This window comes from Myotis nattereri (assembly GCF_964212035.1).
Source record: "Myotis nattereri genome assembly, chromosome: 2".
Classification (NCBI taxonomy): domain Eukaryota; kingdom Metazoa; phylum Chordata; class Mammalia; order Chiroptera; family Vespertilionidae; genus Myotis; species Myotis nattereri.
Genome location: NC_138076.1, coordinates 73,217,709 through 73,239,285, shown reverse-complemented (window position 1 = coordinate 73,239,285; position 21,577 = coordinate 73,217,709). Strand labels below are relative to the sequence as shown.

Here is a 21,577-nt window from a genome sequence, read left to right as displayed (position 1 = left end):
GCTGGAATAAAAATTTAATTTTATTAAACACTTCCTGGACATTTATGGAGGTTATGATAAAGTTTTCCCTCTTCATTAATGTGTTTTTTTAATTTCAGAACATCTGTTGGTAATAATCTTGTAGGATTTTTTAAATCTATATTTATTATTGGGATGAGATTTCATTACTACTACTACCTCTATTGCTTCTACTAATACCTTTGATATTATTTTATGTTTGAGGTTCTTAAAGATTTTTAGAATTAAAAGGGAATCACAACAATTTTTACTATACACTAGATTAATTCCCATAGTTCTTGAAATGTTCTAGAACTCATCTGGATTTTTTTTTTTTTTGCAATTGGTTTTTAACTGTCTTTTCAATTTTTTTGAAGTATTATGTATAAAAGTTTATTGTATAAAATTGAGGCCTTTGCATTTCATAGTTCACTAGTAGGTAATTTTTAAAAACCTACACAAATATACCTGCATTTCCTCCGGCCCCAACTATTAAAATGGCCTGACCAATTGTTATGAAAACAAACACTATAAATAACACCAAGTCCTTTAAAGACAACTCTCCCAAATGTCATTTCTTGGCATAGGTGATCCTGATGGCATGGGATGGTGTGATCTTAAGTCCTTGTAAATCACCCCTGGAAGCTCCAGCCTGTCCATCATTTTCAAATTCAACAAATGCAATGTCATGCCTCCCAGGTACCAAACATACTTCCTTGAAACCAGGGAATTCAGGAACTGATTAAACAGCATGGATAACATCATCTCATTAGTCTCTTCTGGTAAATTATTAAGGAATAAAACATAGTTTGGAGGGTAATCAGGGACCTGAGGATTTGGTGTTGCATTTCCTTGGGTGTTAACTGAATTTGGTGCTCCCAGAGCAGACTTCTTATTAGCAGTCAGTGCTGTCTGTTCCACAATGTTGGCTTTCTTCTTTTCTTTGTCAGCAAAGGTACCATGCATTTTAGATATTATGCCTGAATCTGTTTTGCATACTGGATTCACATTGGTTTACAATAAAATGGAAATCCTTGTAACTGTCTCAAGGCATTTGTGGATGAGCCCAATTATTTAAATATAACAAAGGTTTGCCCCCTCATTTTTATGGCCTTTAAAGCTACAATATCTACAACATGGCCAAACTGAGAAAACAGGGCATACAGGGATCTCTTCAATTCTTCTTTGTAAATTTTGTCATTCATATTGTTGATATAAATTGTATGGTTTGGTCTGATATCCATCTTTTGGGTTAAACTGTCCAAACAGCCTGAGACTGTCCCAGTGCCCCATAACAGCCGCTCAGTTTTTTATTAGTATCAATATGTTGACATATTAATAGATTTCTTATATTTTTTTATTATTTTTTCTAAATATTGTCCATTATATTTATATTTTCACATTTATTGAAACAAACTTGTATCAAGCATTTATCTAAAATGTGTTATGTTCCTTTATATCAGTAGTTATGTTTCCATTTTAATCACTTGTTTATTCTATTGTATTTTCCCACTAATTTTTTTTTATCAGACTTGCAAGAGTGTTATATCTTTTATTGGTCTTTCAAGAACATGCTTTGGTTTTATTTATCAAATCACTTGGTTTTGTTGTTCTCTATTTTATTAATTTCTGGTTTTATCTCAATTCTGTCATCAACTGGCTTGCTTTATGTTTATTGATAGTTCTTTAACTTTTATGAGTTGAAATCTCACTTCATTTATATTCATGCTTGTTTTCTAACAAACATAGTGCTGTAACATTTATGTTGAGCATTCTTTTGACTGGATCCTGTAAGTTTTTTTTTTTTTTATAAAGGTCTCATTTTATTTGTGTTCTATAATTGCAATTTTTGATAAAGAGACAATTTGTTATTGCTACATCATCAAATTTATTAAGTGAGTTGCTTATTCTCCAAATAAATATTTTTCAATTAACCTAAAGCCCCAATATATCTTAAAACTTTCTTAAGTAGGAAGCTTCTCAACTGTGGCCATGGGAGAGGACACAGCTGCAAGTCACTAGGCAAGACTAGCTTGTCCTGGATGCATTTCAAGAGGTGAAGGGATTAAGAAGTATGAATTGATAGTTATGAAACGGTCATAGGGATGTAAAGCAGAGCATAGGGAATATATTCATAATATTGCGATAACTATGTATGGTGCCATTTGGGTCCTAGAAAAATTGAGGGAACACTTTGTAAAGTATATGATTGTCCAACCACTAAGTTGCACACCTGAAACCAATACAAAATAATATAGAAAGTAAACTAATTGAAAAAGAAAAAAAAAGTGTTACATGTGGCTTGCTGAATTCTGATTTCTATTCACATCCTGTTGTTTTTGATTCATTGCAACCTTTCATTATCTTTTGGGAAAATTAGTATTCATTTTATCACACTAATTGTATGGTACAATCCTCAAGTCTACTTTATTTCACCAACATAATAACATTTGATGATTTTTATTATATTTATTTACATTTCCCAGTTTATAAGAATTGTCCTCAGTTGCTCTCCTGTTTTTTATCTTTCCCAATCCTCTTTCAGCCAGAGAAGTTCTCCTTTAACATTTTTTCCTTAATGTGTTTTATTTGAAAATATTGAAAAGTATGAAAAGTAAAAATAACCTGTAAAAAGAAATAAAACAATAAATTCTATGTCTCCAAGCCATCTTTCCAAAAATGATCACTACTGATATATTGGTGTATTATTTCAATTTTCTCCTGTATGTGTTCATACATACACACATACACATCATACACACACACACACACACACACACACATACATGAATAGCTTTATGTAGGATTATTTTTTAGAAATGAAACCAGCTTATTCTACATATATATTCATCTCATAGTTTGCTCTTTTCACTTAATGAATCATTAGCACTGGTTTTGCTTTTAATTTTATCTTCACCTTGTCATTTGTAATTTGGGCAGTGAGTAGGAATGACGCCATGAATTCACTCATTACTCTGAAATAGAAACTCTCTTTTCATTTCCCTCAAGGTTATTTGTGTCTCTTTTTGACATTAAAATATTTTCTAAGACCTTGCAAAAGTTGCTAAATACCATCATAAATTGACAAAAAAAAATCTTTCAATCTAAAAATTAAACATAATTTATACATGGTTAGAAGTAAAGAGCTAAAGGCAAAGGACTTTCTATCATTCCTCAGATCTGAAGACCAAAAATTGCATTTCATATGCATGGGAATTCCTTAAAGTCCAATTTTAGAACATGATAAATACCCTGATCATTTTATCTTATGATGAATCTCTTTTTAGAGAAGGTTGAATTTTCTAAGTGACAAGTTAATTTAGGATTTTGCAATTAACAGGTAAGTGAGTTTAGCTTACATATTTTTTTTTCAAAAATGTTGTCTTGTCTTTAATAAGAATCAGGGCTAAAATTATCCCTAAAATGAATTGGTGTGTTAATTTTTCTAGTTCCTAGAACACTGTGAAATTTATGCATTCTTTTTCTTTATTTTAGAGGTTGATAAAAGCCAACTATAAACCCAACTTGGACTCTGTGGGGATGGGAAATTCTGAATTGGGTGTTCATTTATTAAATAACTAGATGCCTGGTGCACAAAATTTGTGCACTGGGGGAGGGTCCCTCAGCCCTGCCTGCACCCTCTCACAGTCTGGGACCCCTCAAGGGATGTCCACCTGCCTGCTTAGACCCGTTCCCCCAGGGAACAGGCCTAAGCCAACAGTTGGAAATCCCTCTAGCAGTCCGGGACCCCTCGCTCCTTACCGCCTGCCTGCTCACTGCTCCTTACCACTCAGCTCACTGTTCCTTAGCGCATCCACGGAGGTAGGAGAGGCTCCTGCCACTGCCACTGTGCTCACCAGCCGTGAGCCCTATCTTTCTGTGTAGTTGTCCATGGACCAACTGCTCTCTTCCTTCTCACTTAGGGTGAGCAGCATGTGAGGGCAGAGTGCACTGTTGTGGAACGCAGAGGGCTGTCCGGAGCTGAGGGGAGTGGCCAGGCCCATGGGGTGAGAGGTGGACACAGAGGACGCTATCTCACCCTATTGTGGGACAGGCTGGCTGGCCTTCATCTGCCTGACCCCACCCAGGGAGGGACTGAGCAGGGTGTCCGCCTCTCCATCCTTCCATCTGTGACACCTGTCACCCTTTCCAGGCCTCCCCCAAAGTGAGTTCAGCTCAACCCCTGAATGTAAAAGGGCATTGGGGGGTTGGGAGGCTCCACTCCAGTGCCCCATGATTCCCAGCGACAGAACCTGGTCGACAGGACCTGATCTCAGGACGGTGGCACAGCTGCAGAACGTAGATCCGTTTCAAGAAAAGTTGGGAATGCAGACTTTTGTATGAGCCCCTATTCCAAAAGGTGGCAGTTTATTCACACTGTGGCAAAGACACCTTCAAGAGTAAAATAAGTGGGTAAAGTCAGGGCCTAACCAGGCCATTTCCTCATCCAATCTTTATGAGGCGCGTGGACAGAACCAAGTCTCAGCTTTTCGCAGAACACTTCCGGTTTTTTTTTGTTTTTTTTTAAGCCTAAAGGACAGTAGTCTGTCTCCATTCTTGTTCTTTGGGATTTTTGCATCATCGGATAAAAGGATACGTACATTGGGGCATTCCTATGGAGATACAGTATTCCAGTTGCACCCATGTGACCACGACAGCGCCCCTCAGAGGGAGGGAGCCGACAAATGGGGAGCAGGGAATTCTGAAAACGAAAGCGATGACAGAGATACTAAGCCTTTCCTTCATGTGTCTGACACCCCTCTTCAGGCGGCCTGAAGGCCGGGCGTCTGCTGGACTTTCACCACTTGATGTCCTGGCAGGCTGCCCTGGGCCCTGCTAGGTGGTGTGCAGGGCCTCCTGGGACCAGGGAGAGTCACCCTCCACCCCAGCCACTCCTGGTACAGCTCCTGTACATGGCACTGGTCTCCGGGGGCCACGCTGGGATGGCAGTGTAGATGCCTTCCATCTGCTGCAGCAGTGCCCTGTCTGCACACCCATCGTCTGCCTGGGCCTGGCCCCTGCCACTTAGGCATGCCCGGCGCAGGCCAGGACCTCCACGAAGTGGCAGGGGAACTTGCCCCTCTACAGCTTCAGGACCACATTCTGGATGTTCTGAAAGCCGTAAGCAGCCTCAAAGCGTAGCAGAACCTCTCCATCCCTTTCAAGGGTGACCTCCTGGAAATCTTTGTTCCTCAGGGTGCGGTAGGTTAGCACTCCCACGTCCTCGTTGAACAGCTCCTTGGCCGTGTGCCTGAAGATGCGCGCCAGGTACCTGTCAGAGCTGGCACCCTGGTGGAGCCTCACCTCCTCCTTCACGTCTCCAGACAGAGTGCCCACGGCAGCGTCATTTGAGGCAAGGTCACTTTGTTCTGTTATCTGGACAGTTTCACCTGAGGTTAACACACAGTCAGCCCCTGGGAACTATGTAAAGCCGTGGGAACATCTCCTCAAAGGGCCTCGTTTCTTGTCATAACCCGGGGCCACAGTGACGTGGACAATCTTGTCTGGGGACAGGTTCTGCTGACTGGTGAAGCAATCCTTCACCGGAGAACCCATCATCTGCTGGGGAGACTTGGCCGTGCAGAGGTGGGGGTGACGGGGTGACCCAGCACACGCTCTGCATATCGGTCCCAGCCGGGGCAGGCGGAGGTCAGCATGGGTAGCCGGGGCTCCTCCTGGCGGTGCTGGCGGTACCAACGCACAAATTCCTTCTGAGTCTCCAGGATGCTGAAGTCCGCAGCTATCTTCATGTCAAAGACAGTGCACCCCGAGGCTTTTCCGGAAGCCGCAGAGCCTCTGGATGCGTCAGTGACACTGAGGCTGAATTTAGCAGCAAAATAAGGCAGAGACTGAGGACACACGGACAGTGCCCGCACCTTGTGCTGTGGGGTGTCACACTTCTTATTAAGGTTCAGAACACGGAAGAAGTCCTTGGCGTTCTGATGAGAAACTTGGACTCCTTCCTCAGAGGTCACACAACTGTCACACGCCAGGCAGTCACTCAGAAATATCTTCGCATCGGCCAACTTATGGAATTCTCCCTTCTCCCCGTTCTCCTGAGCCGGACTCCGGACATTGACTGTGGCATTCTCTTGGCCATCGGTTTTTGTTTTTTTACTACATTCCTTCCGTGTGCAGTGATCACACTTCATCTGGAGCGGGGCGGGCGAGGGCCAGCGCCCATGACATGGAGGAAGCACAGGGAGAACAGTCAGTCACCGCTGGTCTCCCCTGGCGCTGCTGGCGGTATCCTTTCTTCCTTGGGGAGCATCTAGGGAGGGGAAGCCGCCACAGTGCCTGAGGCCGAGTTCCAGGAGACCAGCAGCGCTGTTGGGATCCTGAGGGAGGCACTGGTCCGTTGGTGCCTGTCCTGTCCTCTGGAGATTGAACCTATAGCACTACTAAGGAAGCCAGCCCCCACTTCTGCCCCACCTGCACCACCGATTGACTGGAGTCTGAGGGCCAGGAGGAGGGACCAAGAGGCCTGCCTTCCAGCTGCTCGCTCGTCCCCGCGCCACTCACTCAGGTTCCCTGTTAGCCATCCCCTGATCAATGGGAGCCTGCAGACCGGGAAGGGAACAAGCTCTCTGCCTTCTGCCTGCTCACCAGTCACTGCTGCCACAGATTCATTGGAGCCTGAGGGACCCTGGTTCCCCCGTTAGCCACCCCTGATAAATGTAGCCTGAGGGCTGGGGGATGGACTGGTCGTTATGGACCCTGGGTTTTTATATATTAGGATGACATCAGTTTAGGTCTCTTATATTCAGTGCTGTTTTCATTTACATTTTCAAGTTTTATTATACCAGTAGAGGTCCAGTGCACAAAATTTGTGCACTGGGGGTGGGGGGAGGCCCTCATCCCTGCCTGTGCCCTCTTGCAGTCGATGACCCCTCGCTCCTTACCGCCCACCGCTTGCTGCTCCCTACCGCTCACCTCGCTGCTCCTTACTGCTACCGAGAAGGCTCCCGCCACCGCCACCACCGCTGCACTCGCCAGCCATGAGCCCGGCTTCTGGCTGAGCGGCACTCCCCCTGTGGGAGCGCACTGACCACCAGGGGACAACTCCTATGTTGAGCATCTGCCCCCTGGTGGTCAGTTCATAGCAACCAGTCATTCCACTGTCTGGTCAATTTGCATGTTAGGGTTTTATTATATAGGATAGGATATTGAATGTGAACTGTAAATGAAAAATAAAATTTAAAAATGAACCAAATAAAATTTTAGATCTGAAAATTTTTTTAATATATAAATACATATACATACATATACATACATATATATATACATACATATACATACATATATATATATATATATGTATATATATATATATATATATATTTCTTACCTGAGGATGTTTTTAAAATAGAATTTTAGAGAGAGAAAAATCCATGTGACAGAGAAATACAAGTAGGCTGCCTCTGCCTCTGCCTCTGCTGACCCACTGGGATCTAACCTAAACTTAAGTATGTGCCCTAACCTAGAATCCAACAGGAAATCTTTGGTGTAGAGGTTGAGACTCTAACCAATTGAGCCACCTGGCCAGGGCAGATCTGAAAAAAAAAATTTAAAGGTACTTTCAGGCCCTGGTCAGTGTGGATCAGTAGTTAGAGTGTCCTCCCATGCACCAAAGGGTCATGGGTTCAATTCCAGGTGAGGGACCTGCGGGCCAGATCCGGCCCGTTTGAAATGAATAAAACTATTGAAAAAAAAGACCGTACCCTTTTATGTAATGATGTTTACTTTGAATTTATATTAGTTCACACAAACACTCCATCCATGCTTTTGTTCTGGCCCTCCGGTCCAGTTTAAGAACCCATTGTGGCCCTCAAGCCAAAAAGTTTGCCCACCCCTGCTCTAGAATCAATGAAAAAAACATATCCTTAGGGGAGTACTTAAAAAAAAAAATGCTCATTTGGTTATGTGGATAGTGCTTCTGCAGGCGGACTGAAGGGTACCGGGTTGGATTCCGATCAAGGGCACGTACCTGGGTTGCAGGCTCAATCCCAGGTCCTGGTCGGGGATTCAGCAAGAGGCAACCAACTGATGTCTCTCACATTAGTTTCTGTCTTTCTCCCACCCTTGCACTCTCTGTAAAAACGAAACAAAACAAAAAAACAAAAAAAACAATGCAAAAATGTTTATTAATAATTGTAGTTACCTTCCCCTCCTTCATTTCCAGTATATATATATATATATATATATATATATATATATATATATGTGCTATACCTATATTGCCCAAAATCGGTCTCACCAGTCTTTTCAAGGGCCTTACTAAATTTATCGGCGGCTTCTAGACAGTTCTTGAGAGACCTTAAAAGTGTGGTTTTGAACTCTATATCCTCCATTTCTGTCATTTCTGTCCTGTTTCTTTGTCTCCGCATTTTTTATGCTTTCTTGGTGCACCCCCTTGTGGTCTTTGTGCGAAGTCTTGTTGTAGTTAAGCCTTGATTGTTGTAGGTAACACTGGGGGGGATTTGACCTCCAGGCCAACTGGCTATGAGAATCAGATGTGTCTGCAGTGGGAGAACTTCTGTGCTGGATCTCTAGGGTGGCACTAATCTAGCCTCTGCCTGAGGCTATCCCGCAAATGCCTCCCTGCAAGGCTTGGGTAGGGCGGGTCCCAGGGGATCAACAGGGTGGGCCGAGCAACCAGTTATGGCTGCTCTCAGTCCTGTCCCCAGAGGCTCTGCCTCTCAGAGTCCCAGCAACTGCTGCAAACCTCGGAGAGAAAGCTGCCCTCGAGTTCCGACCAATGCCAGACAGTCCCGCTTCTCCTGTTTGAGTCTGGGTCCCCAGAGACTCGCCCGGAACTGGAGCTCAGAGCCTGAGACTCCCTCCCGATCAAAACAGACAACTGTGCCCTCAGCCGCCAGCCCGCTCCGCACGCACCTCCGTACCTTAGTATTTTCCGCACTGCACCTCCTCTGAGTCTCAGTATGCTTTTCTCTTTGCTTCTACTTGTAGAATTTCCCCTCAGCCAGCCTTCCTGTGGTTCTGGGTGATGTCCGTTCCGTCTTTTAGTTGTATTTTGAAGTGGTTGTGCGAGGCAGCAAGCTCTGGTGTTTACCTATGCTGCCATCTTGGTTTCCTCGACACCTAAACTTTTGATTGGCTTCTGACAGTAATTTGTTCTTGAGATTCTTTAAAAACCTCATTGCTTGTCTGGCCAATGTGGCTCAGTGGTTGTGCATCAGCCCATGAAGCAGGAGGTAATGGTTGGATTCCCAGTCAGGTCACATTCCTAGGTTGCCAGCTCCATCCCTCTTACGGGGTGTGCAGGAGGCAGCTTATAGATGATTCTCTCTCATCATCTGTTTTTCTCTCTGTCTTCCTCTCTCTGTAACTGATTTTAAAAAATAAAAATAAAAAAATAAAAAACACCATGGTCTGTCATTCATCTAATGACCACAAGTTAGTAGCTGTTATAACAAAATTTACATACTGGCAAAAATGTAATTGCATTTAGAAACGTCAAAACCAAAATACAAACAAATATTTCCCAGGTCTTAAACACGGGGGAGACGAGTTTTGTGTGTGTGTGTGTGTGTGTGTGTGTGTGTGTGTGTGTGAAAGGGATTGGGACTGAGGCAGACCTGACTCAGCCAGGTCTAGAATGTGTAGGTTCTTGACTTCTTGCATTAAAGATTTCATGATAAGAGCGAAGGTGATTTTGAGAGTATAATGATTAAATCTGAGGACTGAAACAAAGGAAGGGCTTAAGATAGAAGAGCCAAGATCATAGTGATAACCAGATCGGTGAGCCAAGGTCTTTCCCCAGGATCCTGTCTGGCAACACTGAAGAAAGAGCCCTGCAGACCAGAAGATTTAAGCAAAAGTGTGGGAACTTTATTACAAGCAGATTCAGACTCCCCGCAAGGGGAGAGGGACCCAATAGTGGGCTGCCCGTTGAAGCCTTGCGGTCCAGGGGTATGTATTTGCTACAAGCCTGCTCTATGTCTACCTGTGTCCTCACCTGATTGATTTCCTCCTTCTTGCCCAGCAACGGACCTGAACTTTCCCTGTTTCTATGTGTTCTTTCTCTGTCCCTGTGCTGAACTTTCTCTGTTTCTATGCGCACATACACCTTGTTGCCACAGGCCTCCCTTGGTTTCCCATGACTCCTGCTTTGAGTCCAGAAACATTTGATGATTTCTGCTTGGTTGGTTCCTGGGATGAGGCTGCTCAAACTGCTTTGTCTGCCCCTGCCTATGTTCCACCTGCCTTTGTTTCCACTGAACCCCTGCCCTGTCACTCTGCATTCAAGTTAACTCTCTCAATAGCAACAGGAGTGAGCCTAGCAGAGCTTCCTTGGCCCCTTGGAAAATTAGGCAAAAGGGAGGGCTCTTTGAGGCAGGTTTAGGGCATTAATCCTGGATGAGCTGGTGCTACCTGTGCTCCCCTGGTTGAAAGTCTTGTTGGGACCCTTAGAGCTTAGAAGAAAAAGACCACAAATGCATGCCCGATGAAAGAAGCAGGAGCGGAGGAGGGGCAGAAACCCTTTGTCCTAAGGGTTTTTATCCAGTTTTTAAAGGCAGGTATTTTAGGAGAGGGCTCAGGGGAGGATCTCAATAGAATATCAACTTTCCAGGCATGTCCTTTAATATGCTGATTCATCAAAATGAACCTACTGAGAGGTCAGGATTATTTTCTGGTCAGTTTCACCTTCAAAGAATGTCACTGAAGAGGGACCAAAACTGAGACAGGTCTGCCTCAGCATGGAATGTGTAAACCATTTGCTCCTAAGTGTCTTTGGTTAAGGAAGATAAGACCTTGTGATTTATTATCTGGCTGTAAATTGCTTGGTAATTTAACTCTCTGACCTAGTTTCCCCTTGTCAAGGAATTTTTCTAGCTTCTTACTAACCTGCCTCGTTTTGTCAAATATACATTTATTTTTTTAAAGGTTAGGTATATGGGCTGGCCTTGAACTATATTATCAAAGAATGATTTGTAATGGACACTTGTTTAAAATAATAAGAATTTATTTAAGAGTATTGTATTAGGAGTGACAGATTAAACTCAACCCCTTTCAAACAAAAGGCAGAAGAATTTTAGCACCAGGATGAGACACTGAAAAAGTATTGCAGAACATAGAAGGAAGGAGGTAAATGTGATTAGGCCATCATTTTTACAAATTGGTAGTAAGTACCTCTCCACAGAGGCTGGGAAATAGGGGTAATACCTTTCTTGATGATTATATCACAAAAGGATGGCTCTCAAGTCCTTGAGAAAAAAACATGCTTGGTTATAGAAGATTTACATCTCAAAGTGGATGAAAAAGGATTTACAGTCACAAATTGTCTAAAAAGAGGAGATTGTTATCCTATCTAATAATAGACAAACGCGGTAATTAACCGTAGCTCCGACACGCTTCCCATTGGCTAATCAGGATGATATGCAAATTAACTTCCAACCAAGATGGTGGCCGGCAGCCAGGCAGCTGAAGCGAAAAGGAGGCTTGCTTGCTCCAGCGATGGAGGAAGACAAGGTTCCCCGCCTGCCACTGCCGGCCTCTGAGCTGCACTCTGAAACAATGTTGCAAACATAGAAGCTAAACAAACTCCAGACACCTGCTTTCAGCCAGCCGGGCTTCAGCCAGCAGGACCGCAGCATTGTTTCAATTATAGAACAAACCCAGATCCCTGCTTTCAGCAGCCGAGGTCTCAGAGTGGAGCCAAGCCTCAGAGCTAAAGCCGGCTCTCAGCTCCAGTGACAGCCATAGAAGGTAAATAAATCCCAGAATTAAAAAAAAAAGAAAAAAAGAAGTTGGGAGCTTCAGTCACCCGCCAGCCTGAAAACGGCCCTCAGCCCCTCACCCAGACTGGCCAGGCACCCCAGTGAGGACCCCCACCCTGAAGGGGTGTGACCAGCTGCAAACAGCCATCATCCCCTCATCCAGGCTAGCCAGGCACCCTAGTGGGGACCCCCACCCTGAAGCAACAAGATAGCAGCTAATTTGCATACTGAAGGCGGGCAGCAGTGGGCAAGGCTGTCTGTAGTCTAGGACCAGATCTGTGACCCTGCCGGGCGGGGGGCAGCGCGGGATACTGTCTACTGTCTGGGACCCGGATTCATGACCCTGCCAGGCGGGGGGTGGTGCTTGAGGCTGTCCGTGGTCCTGGGACCCGGATCCATGACCTGGCGGGCAGGGGACAGCGCTTGAGGCTGTCGGCAGTCTGGGACCCGGATCCGTAACCCTGCCGGGCGGGGGCAGCGCTTGAGGCTGTCTGCGGTCCCGGGACCTGGATCTATGACCCTGCCAAGTGGGGGGCAGTGTTTGAGGCTGTCCGTGGTCTCGGGACCCAGATCCGTGACCCTTCCCGGTGGGGTGGCAGCTCACACAGGGGCGGATTGGCCGGGGTTGCGCAGGGCAGGACACCTGGCTTCCGCCCAGTCCCAGTCACTCTGGGCAGGTGAGCAGTGTAGAGAGCCTCTGGACAGGGGAGGCATGCCGGTGGAGGGCGGCCTGTACTCCCCACATGGCGGTGGTGACAGCTGTGAGCATGCCAAGCAGAGCCTGCAGGCTGAGCTGAAGTAGTGCCTGCAGGCCATCAGTGCCCAGGAGTGGCTGCGCAAGATCTGCCTCCTGGCCCAGAAGGTGCAGGATCACAGGGACAGACACCGTGGCGGGCCAGACTGACGTCCTCCTGGCTGCACCACAGGGGTTTGCAGATCTGCAAAGCCAGAGGCCTCCAGTGTGCACATCCCCCATGGTGTGCGAACATCCCCCAGCACACTGTCACCCTCCCATGCCTGCAACAGTTGCAAACCAAGGCGGGCACAAGTTCCCCCTGCCTCTCCACTGTACTTCCATCAACCTGGCATGCCTAACACCCCTACAGGATGTGCACACATCCCCTCTGATGCCCTCACGTTCTTTGGAGAGTGTCTGGGTGTTCTGGGTGCTGAGGGTGGGCGCCTGTGAGATGACAGTGAGAGGGCGGAGTGGTGATGCCCTGTTCCCACGGAGGCCAGTGCAGCTACGAGATCACCTCTAGGGGGTTAATGCAGGTGCTGAGGTGGGAGCAGATGCAGACAGACACACCTGGTGGGCATGGGCGGCCCTCGCTGAGGTGCCTTAGGTCAGCGTTCAAGATCAAGAACCCAGAGGCGGAGAGGAATTCCGTCCTCTCAGTGAAACAGTGGGATGGTCGGGGCGACTGTAGAGGAGGAATGTGCATTTTGGGTGCCAGCACCCATGAGCGAAGGCTGCCCTGACTGAGCCTCGCTTGCTTGGGGCCTAGCGCACTCCTGCTGGGCAGCGGGTGACAGGACGTGCTTTTCCGAATTAATGAGAGAAAACGTTGATTCTCCTGTTGCCCACGAAGGTGGAAAGTGAAGTGGGGAGACATGTGGGGAGTGAGCGAGGTTCCCTGACTGGGGGTTCCAAATCTGCTGTTGGTTTCTTTCACCGCTGACTAGAGATATACAGGGTGTCCCCCAAAAATGTATACACCCTTTGAATACCTACTAATTCCAATGGTTTTAAGCATAAGAAAGAAACAACAATGGAGCTGTTATCTGTTAAAAGTGTGGGCACAAACAGGCAGTTGGACATTTCCTGAGGGGCCTCAGATTGGAATGGGTAAAAGCCAGACTGAGGGGCCCTTCCCCCCACCCCCACCCCAGTGCACAAATTTCATGCACTGGGCTACTAATAACATAATAAAAGCTAGGAAAATTCCAGAACAAGCAGAATAGGGAAACTAAGATATTAAACAGCAGTTTGCAGCCATCTAGTAAATCCTATCTTCCCTAAACCAAGGACATTTAAGAGTGAGTGGTTTGCACTTCTCCTTCCCAACCAGAGGGTAAATAGCTTAAATCATCCTACTCAGGGAGGGAGATGACAAACATCCAATTAGTGCTATCTGCAAACCATGCCCAAGGAAAGACAAACTAAGAGAATAAATCTCATCTTGGTATATCAGCATAAAGCTGACAAATATTCCCCTCCAGAGAGCATGCCTGTGCCACTCCCTTCCCCCTCTCCCACCCTCACAGGCAGGTATCCTCATCCCCTTATCTCTAAGGGACCCCATAAGACTTGCAACTAGGGGAGCAATAAGCAGTGGCAGCTTGTCCTGGGCTGACCCCCTGAACTTGTCTCTCCAAGGCCACCTTTTCTCCTTTTTCTTTGACTTCCCAGTGAGCCAAAGCAGCCCAACCTAGGCTCTCCTGCTGCTTCTATGTTCTTCCTTGTTTCACTGTCCTCAGTATATTTTTTCCTGTGGTCAATAAATTCTTGCTTGCTTTTCTACACTTTATCTCTTGATTGAAATCTTTCCTTCAAGAAGACAGGAACTTGCCGTAACCGGTTTGGCTCAGTGGATAGAGCGTCGGCCTGCAGACTGAAAGGTCCCAGGTTCGATTCCGGTCAAGGGCATGTACCTTGGTTGCGGGCACATCCGCACTAGGAGGTGTGCAGGAGGCAGCTGATTCATGTTTCTCTCTCATCGATGTTTCTAACTCTCTATCTCTCTCCCTTCCTCTCTGTGAAAAATCAATAAAATATATTTAAAAAAAAAAAGAAAAGAAAAGAAAAGAAGACAGGAACTTAAGTCCCGTCATCTTGCTGGTAACAAGATCAGAGTACTATAACTAAGAAGAAACTTGTCTAAGATTATTATTTGTTTGTTTGTTTATTTATTGACTTTAGTGAGGAAGGGAGGGAGACAGAGAAGCATCATTGTGAGAGAGATACACCAATCAGTTGCTTCCCATGTGTCCCTGGACTTGGGATCAAACCCCCTACCTAGGTATGTGCCTTGATTGGGAATTGAACCCTCAACCTTTTGGTGTAGGGGATGATCCTCCAACCAACTGAGCCACACCAACCACGGTGAAACTTGTCTAAGATTTAATCAAGCTGAAGGTAATATTAGGCTGTCTTGGTCAGTATAAATCCTTCATTGACTATTATCACATAAAATATTGATTGAAATTAATTTATAAGAAATAGAGAAAATAGATAAAAGAAATTATTTTATTTTTCATTGCGGGGTCCAACCCCAGTAGGTCCAGGGGTTCCCAAAGGCGTAGACGGAGTCGGCGAAGAAGGAATGACACGGAGACAGCGTTCAGTTGATCAGCAGCCTAGCCAGGATCTCCAGCCAAGTTCTGGTCTTGATCTCCAGAGAGGTTCTGCTTAGGATCTCCAGCCAGGTTCTGTGTCCATGGTCTCTTGCTAGGTTCTCCAGCCAGGTTCTCCAGGTTCTCCAGCCAGGTTCTGTAGCCATGTTCTCCAGCCAGGTTCAGTCACCAGGTTCTAGTCAGGTTCTCTTGCCAATTTCTGTAGTCAGGTTCAGTCCAGGATCTTTTGCCATGTTCTCTCGCTAGGTTCTGTCTCTAGGTTCTGAGGCCAGTTTCTGTCCAGGATCTTTTGCCATGTTCTCTCCAGCGAAGTTCTTCTGTCTCTAGAGAATGTTCTGTGTAGGTTCTGTGCCAATTTCTGTCTCTCTTGGTTCTGTCTTCTTACATCTGTATTTATACCAGTTGATTCCAATCCTATCAATCTCTATTCCAAAGGTTAGGGCGTTTCTTATCTCCATTCCAGGGAGTAAAGATTATGTAGCTTAAGCATGATTGTTCATAGTTAAAGTGATTAATTACCCGCCTGGCACTTAGTTAAGAGGTTTTATTCCCCCCCTAACTTCAGGGGAAAATCCCTACCTGGGGAAACAACCTTTCTCAGAGAGGTGACCTTGGTTAAAACACATAGTGCCAAGAAGGTGAGCAAACATATTAAAAACAGTATGCCATATATGCCAGGTCCCTTGAAACAGCAAGGATGGACTGGCTCCCGGCATTTCATGAGCAAAACTCCATTTTTTGGTGGAAATATTTCCTCTTTGAAAATGCTGTAGGCATTTAGAAACTCTGGTACAATACAAATAATTATATATGTAGAATTATAAAGACCCAAGTCATGAAATAATATATTTTCAGAATAAAGAAATCTTTGTCTAGCATTACAACAATAAAAGTCTATTTCTGATTTAAATGGGAAAAATAAAACATTTTATGTCTTAACTACAAATCCCCATCCAATTTCCTATAACATAGTTAAATTGCATTAAAACACCTATGTATAAATGACATGCTTTCATGTTAGGATGTAAGTGCTTCACCATAATATCCTGATCATGTATAAACCTGGTTGGTAAATCATTGCTTTGCATGCAGGCTCAGATACAATTTGCATGCCTTTGGCATTGAGGTACTATCAGTCTAATGGATTCCAAATTACATTAGAACTTTAATACATTTTAAGTTAAAAAAATGCTGAATTAAATGTGTCTTATTGGGTTCAGGCTTTTCTAACAGAATACCATCGAATCAGTGGCTTATAAACAACACAAATTTATTTTTCACAGTCTGGAGGCTGAGAAGTCCAACATTCAGTGTTTGGTGCAAGCTTGCTCCATATTTCATACACAGCCATCTTTCTAGCTGTTCCCTCATGTCATGAGGATTAGATTTTAGGGGGACACAGGCATTGAGTGAATTTTAGGGGGGACACAAACATTCAGTCTACAGCTTTCTGACTCTGCACCCCCTCTAATTCTTGTCCTTCTCACATGCAAAATGCATTCATTCCATCCAAATAGCTTCCAAATTTTTAACTTGTTCCTCTGATCAACTCTAATCCAAGGTCTCATCTTAACACTTAAACTATAAATTGATTCTATTGTACATTATCACAATATTTTTTTCCACTTTGACTACAGTGTGTTTTTATTATCTTGTAAGGTTGATAATAGAATGAAAACATTTGTTAGAAAAGATTGCCTGAAATTTTGTCAAACTCCTTTTTTTTTTAGTTCTTTTTTTTTTTCAAATAAATAGTGTCAGTAACCAATATGGGTAATTATTTAAAGTTATGAGCAACAAGAGACTTCCCAACAGTGATATATTGACAAATCTTATTGTGAAATATAGAAAAATATATCCATGCTGATATTTCATATTTAAATTTTTATGAGGACTATAAAATTCAATGAGATCACTCCATGTAACTGAGAAAAATCATTAATAAAATTGAGATTTTATGTAGAATTCTATGAAATCAGCTTCATAACATCAACCCACTCTGCTATCAAAACAGAAAATTACAATTGGAATACTCTTAGTAAGAAACTAAATTCACTGACATGCTTGATCTTCATGAATTGTTTATAAAAGAAACATTAGCTTTTTATATTAATTGTAGATGCTTAAGCATCTAAAAGACAGGTTTTAAGGTTGAATTAGTGATAATAAACATTAAGCTTTTATTAACAAAAGAATGTTAACACTTTATGTTTTAAAAATGAGTGACCATAAGGCTATATATAGAAATCATGAAATGTGTGCAATAATGCAAAGAATTTGAGAACCTAAATTTTACAGGGAAATAAGCAGTTCTTAATTCTGTTAAGAATCTATTCAAATCACAGTTAGACATTGGCCTTTAATAAGCAAAATTGCAATGGGATTCATCACATATGTATATAAATGTTTCAATTCTTTGTGTATTGATGTTTTATGACAATTTAGTTTCCAAAGTTTTATTTCTTCAGGAAAGGTCAAAGTTTTTTTGATTGACATTAGTTTGTAAAACTCTAAATACCTTAACTCTGCTTCACAATTTCATAGCCCTCCAACTGATTTCCTCACTATCTTTGATTCCTTGTAGCTCAACGCTGTCTCATTTGGTACAGTGTTCCATCCCTAGGACTGACAATAAGCAGATAATTAATTCAAAATGCAAATTTGGGATGCATTTGTGTTTTCAAATACAGAGAATAAATCAGATAATGAATATTTCACTAAGTTGTTACATTTTAAATATTTTATCTTTTTGTTTTTCCAAATTTACTCTAGTTACTTAGAGAAGATGTATATGAAGTAATGTTTTTAGTAGATACTTAATACTTGAAGGGATGAAGGCAAAGGGGTTATAAAGCTAAGTCAGCTGCTTTATTTTAGGTTCCAAACGAAGTGAGGTCATTTTAATACGGTTCATGAATACTCTGCTATGTTGTCTTACTGTTCTTTGGTTAAAGAACTGGGGCAAACAGAATTCTCACAGAATGACAGAAAGAGGGCCAAATGACACCTGCAAACATAGTGGACTGCATTGCAAAACATCCCTGAGCATAGGGAATCTCAACCTTTTATAATGAGCAGCTTACAAGCCTGTGTTTTGTTCTGGAGAGAGATATTATCTTTTCAATTCTGAAGAGCAAACACACCTGCTATTTAATATGGAGGGAGGCATTATATCTTCAAATGCTATAATAAGCCTGCTTTTTTTTGGAGGGGGCATTATTTTCCAAAGCTGTTTGTTATACAAATACCCTTAAAACTTGTTCAGTTATATTTTCTGCATGTAAATAACTTGGAATTTATTTCTTCCATTATCACAAAAAGACAACAGATGAACAACTCTTAAGATCCATCAGATACTTGATGTTACAGGGCAAACCTACACACTAAAAACTGTAATATAGAGAATCACATTTTTGCAAGAGAATCATACCTTTCCAAGAGTAGAAGCTACTGGAGCCAGAAACTAGTAGGAAAATGTAAACTGTAATTGATAACCTACTGGAGACTGAGTATAGAAAAGTTGAAGAATTAACATTTTCTGGAGTCTCAGTCTTAGGTGGACACATACATTTCATAATGTTATACCCTGGAACCCTAACAGATTCTCATGGTAAAAATTAAAAAAAAAATCTAATGCATCAGCAGGTGTAGAAAAAAACCTAAAATTTTGCAATATACTCAGAGACTTTTGCCTATAATCCCTTCAAAGGGAACGACTTCACTGAAAATGGAGGAAGATAAGTACCCAACTTCGGCGTGCTTTAGCCTTTCTTTCTCACCTGAGAAAAAAACTAAAGGCTGAGAAGCACTTGTGAAGGCAACAACCCATGGGCATAAGTCCCCTAAGAGACTGAGAATTAATTATAGGGTTGCAGAACACTTTCCCTTCCCCACACTTTACTACCACATCAACAAGGCTTCTGTATAATAACAGAGCATTACAGCTGATAGATTGCAAGGTTCGGATGCTATTTAAGAAAAAAGTTTCTAGGGAAATCTAAAGACGAGAAAAGAGAGGAAAATAAGAACACTGGAGAAAATTGAAGTTTCAGGCACCTACAACTACAGCAAAGAGTAAGCAGAGTGAAACTAGTATCCAAATAAACATATCTACACTAATAAAAGAGAAACATGGTAATTGGCGTACAACCGCTACCCTTTTCATTGGCTAATCAGCGAGATATGCAAATTAACTGTCAGCCAAGATGGCGGCCGGCAGCCAGGCAGCTTGAAACTAACATGAGGCTTGCTTGCCTCAGGGATGGAGGAAACCAACGTTCCCCGCCTGCGGCTGCAGGCCTCTGAGTCTGCAGTTTCAGACATTGTAACAAATACCTCCAGACTTCAGCCAGCAGATTCACAACATTGTATGCAAAGGCCAGAAACCTACTTTCAGCCAAGCCTCAAGCTAAAGCTGGCCCAGAATAAAAAAAAAAAAAAAAGGAAAAAAGGAGCGTTTGGGAGTTCAGTCACCCCCAGCCTGAAAACAGCCCTCAGCCCCTCACTAGGCTAGACAGGCACCCCAGTCAGGTCCCCCACCCTGATCCAGGACACCCTTCAGGGCAAACCAGCCAGCCCCCACCCATGCACCAGGCCTCTACCCTATATAGTAAAAGGGTAATATGCCTCCCAGCACTGGGATCAGCGTGACAGGGGGCAGCGCCCAAACCCCCTGATCGCCCTGCAGCTTGTGTGTGACAGGGGGCGGGGCCACAACCTCCCTATCCGCCCTGCTCTGTTCCTGATAGGGGAAGGCGCCCCAACACCCTGAAGGCCCTGCTCTGTGCCTGATAGGGGGGAGCTCCCCAACCCCCTGATCGCCCTGTGGCTCTGTGTGTGACAGGGTGTGGCACCCCAACCCCCGCCCCCCACGGGCCCTGCTCTGTGTGTGATGGTGTAGAGCCATAACCTCCCCATCGGCCCTGCCCTGAGTGTGACAGTGGCGGCGCCCCAATCCCCCGATCGGCCCTGCTCTGTGGGTGATAGTTGGCGGCGCCCCAACCCCCTCATCTGCCCTGCTCTGTGTATGACAGGGGGCGCTGCCCCAATTCCCCTATTGGCCCTACTCTGTGAGTGACAGTGGAGAGCTCCTCAACCCCCTGATTGGCCCTGCTCTGTGTGTGACAGGGGGGAGCTCCCCAACCACCTGATGGGCCCTGCTCTGTGAGTGACAGGGGGTGGCGCCGCAACCTCCCCATCGACCCCATCTTGAGTGTGACAGGGATGGTGCCCCAACCCCTCAATCAGCCCTACCCTGAGTGTGACTGAGGGTTGCATCGCAACCTCCCAATCTGCCCTGCTCTGTGCATGACAGGGGACGCCGCCCCAACTCCCCAATCGGCCCTGCTCTGAGCCCAACCAGGGGCTGCACCTAGGGATTAGGCCTGCTCTCTGCCACCCGGGAGTAGGCCTAAGCCAGCAGGGCGTTATCTCCCGAGGGATCCCAGACTGCGAGAGGGCACAGGCCGGGCTGAGGGACCCTCCCTCCCCCTCAAGTGCACAAATTTTTGTGCACCGGGCCTCTAGTATTTTAATAAAAAGTAAAATTTTATTTTTTCAATGCATAATAACCTTTCTTAAAGTCCTATATTGTAAATATGAATTTACAGTAACAATTATATAAAATTGCATTGCCCTGGCTCATCTATTGCCCCTAAAATTGCAATAGCTTTTCTTTCCCAAGTGTTTCTCTCCACTAAGTCATAAATGTCCAGTAGTTCTGGCTACAAATCCCTTTGTTTTTTCTCTTACTTATTCAGAGTTTGCTTTATTTCATAATGTTTGATATTTAGCCATTCCATGTTAAATATGCCAGGTACCATAATGGACAAATAATAACAATAATAAAATGGCAACATAGAAATGGCACTTGACTGCAAGGATTCTGCATTCTAGTGGAGGAGATAGATAACATCCAAGCAGGAGTTGGTGAAAACTTTTACTTGGGATAGTTAACTTTTTATGGTATGAAGCTAACTCAACTTGACTACATGATTCTATGACATAATTTCATTTGATGCAGAAGGAAAATGCTCTACTCTTTGGAAATTTACCTCAGTAGAGCAAGATACTGGCCCAACTGAAGGCACCAACCATCTTCTTTGATCAGTTATATTTCAAAGGGATAGCTCCCATGTTCTGCAGAAAGAAATTGCTGGGTTGTAAAAGGGTTTATACTTCAAAATGATAGAGAAAAAACTTAAGAGTTTACTAAAGTATATGTTCTAAGAAAGGGGAGGTTAGGGTTTTCAGTCAGGTAGAAGAGTATCTAAACTTTGGTAAAATTGGGGGAAGCATTAATGTCATCTTGGTTGATAGACATGAACCTTTTGTGAAAATCCATCTAGAGTTTGTGAAATTCATAGCAGTTTGCATGCAAATAAAAAAGGATACTAAAAACAATATTTAAATTCTCATTACTTCAACTATCTAGTTCTTATAAAGTGCATTTTTATTTCTTTTAAACTCAAATAATTTGAAAT

At 43.8% G+C, this 21,577-nt stretch overlaps 2 pseudogenes across 2 annotated transcripts; both read right to left on the bottom strand.

Moving 5' to 3' along the window:
- Positions 1-568: 568 nt before the first annotated feature.
- Positions 569-1,265, bottom strand: LOC308535903 (U2 small nuclear ribonucleoprotein B''-like; annotated as a pseudogene). Its single transcript has one exon. The product of its transcript is annotated as a U2 small nuclear ribonucleoprotein B''-like (transcript).
- A 3,568-nt stretch (positions 1,266-4,833) lies between these two features.
- On the bottom strand, positions 4,834-6,149 carry LOC308514533 (nuclear prelamin A recognition factor-like; annotated as a pseudogene). The gene has a single exon. The product of its transcript is annotated as a nuclear prelamin A recognition factor-like (transcript).
- Positions 6,150-21,577: the final 15,428 nt, after the last annotated feature.